The sequence below is a fragment of the Mirounga angustirostris genome, unplaced genomic scaffold, assembly GCF_029215605.1.
Source record: "Mirounga angustirostris isolate CCGP_5_RB_7025 unplaced genomic scaffold, mMirAng1.0.hap1 SCAF_11, whole genome shotgun sequence".
Classification (NCBI taxonomy): Eukaryota; Metazoa; Chordata; class Mammalia; order Carnivora; family Phocidae; genus Mirounga; species Mirounga angustirostris.
Window position 1 is genome coordinate 6,916,849 of NW_026991719.1, and position 1,904 is coordinate 6,918,752.

The window sequence follows — 1,904 nt, forward strand, 5'->3', positions numbered from 1 at the left end:
CTAAGCTGGTCCTTTATAAGGAACCTAAACCAGCTGGCTAGGGGTGAAATAATTTATTCAGATGACAGCCAATCTCTCTCTCTCTCTCTCTGTCTCACACACACAGACACACAGACACACAGACACACACACACCTATAATAGATGAGAACATGGCAAGGGCAGAACATTAGATTTAGCTTATTCAAAAGAACAGAAACACAAGCCCCTCAGGAGGAATGCAACCTGACTCACATCAGACCTCATCAGCTCTAAGCAGGATCTGGAGGGCTGAGTAAGGTTCCTGAGAGTTTGGGTGGAATTTATTTAGTAAACAATATTGGTATTTGCTCATATTATTGCCATAGGCTTGCAAAGATGGACTTGTGCTTTTTTATTTTTTTATTTTATTTTATTTTTTTTAAAGATTTTATTTATTTATTTGAGAGAGAGAGAGAATGAGAGAGAGCACATGAGAGGGGGGAGGGTCAGAGGGAGAAGCAGACTCCCTGCCGAGCAGGGAGCCCGATGCGGGACTCGATCCCGGGACTCCAGGATCATGACCTGAGCCGAAGGCAGTCGCCCAACCAACTGAGCCACCCAGGCGCCCGGACTTGTGCTTTTTTAAACGTAAGCACAGTAATTTGTAATTTGTACGTTGTACAGCTCTTTGGAAGTGGTGATTAGAGCCCCCCAAAGTGGTGTGTGTGTGCAAAAAAAGCTTTATTCATTTTCACAGATTTGATAGTCAATTTATTTGAGTTACAGGTTCAAATGCCTTGTTTACCTTAACCTTTTAAGTTCAGCCTAGAAACCTTATTATTCTTTTTCTTAATTCATTTCTAAGTCCGGCAAATAGTAGCAACCACTTTTAAGGGACCTCTGGAAAATACTTGATCCTACTTGCAAACTTAGTCCATTAAATACTGCCACGAATTCGCAAGCACATTTAAAACTTAGTGTGGGGCGCCAGGCTGGCTCTGTCCGGGGAGCGTGCGACTCTTGATCTTGGGGTTGTGAGTTTGAGCCCCACATTGGGCGTAGAGATGATTTAAAAATAAAATCTTAAAAAAACAAAAACAAAAAAAGGCCCCAAACACCCCACACGACCTAGTGTATTGCAGTTCCCTTTTTAATCACTTCGTCTGTCTCAATTAACAAACACATTTCCAAGTATGCAAATAACTTTTAAGTCGAATGAATTAAACATATAGTGAAGCTTAGGTTTTCTTTCTTTTTTTTTTTTAAGATTTTATTTATCTATTTGAGAGAGAGCGCGAATGGGGGGAGCGGCAGGCAGAGGGAGAAGCAGGCTCCCCGCCGAGCAGGGAACCCGATGCGGGGCTCGATCCCAGGACCCCGGGATCATGGCCTGAGCTGAAGGCAGATGCCCAAAAGACTGAGCCACCCAGGCGCCCCAGAGAAAAGGAACTTCCCACCCATGGTTCCACTGGGGCTCGAACCCAGGTCCTTCTGCGTGTAAAGCAGACGTGATAACCACTACACTATGGAACATTCATTTTTTCTTTTTTAAGTTTTCTTAAAAATGCTCCAATACTGAAAAAGAAACAAAAGGTTCCAATAGTGTAGATAAAATTAGTTTTCACCTAAAATGACAAGTTTAGATTAATTACCTAACTATGCATTTTACAGTGGTTTCCAAAGCTCAGAACATCTTTGAAACTTTACAAATGCATAAGATATCAAATATGCACAGATTCCTTCTTCACCCCAAATATGAATCCCATAGTTTTGTTTCTCTTAAATTTCTGTACTTTTCCTAAATTCTCGAGCTCAGAGATTCATCCCCATTACAGCCAATAGTTACCACCCCATGATCGAGCCTGCATACACATCCAAGATTTGGGCTGGCTCCTGGCTAGATTCTTGTCAGTGACCCTAATGGGATACTTGAAGCTTATTAAT

The 1,904-nt window shown here is 41.9% G+C and overlaps 1 non-coding gene across 1 annotated transcript; it reads right to left on the bottom strand.

Annotated features, from left to right (window-relative positions):
• Positions 1-1,420: 1,420 nt before the first annotated feature.
• TRNAV-UAC (transfer RNA valine (anticodon UAC)) lies at positions 1,421-1,493 on the bottom strand. The gene has a single exon. It is a non-coding gene; the product is annotated as a tRNA-Val (tRNA).
• Between the last annotated feature and the right edge of the window lie 411 nt (positions 1,494-1,904).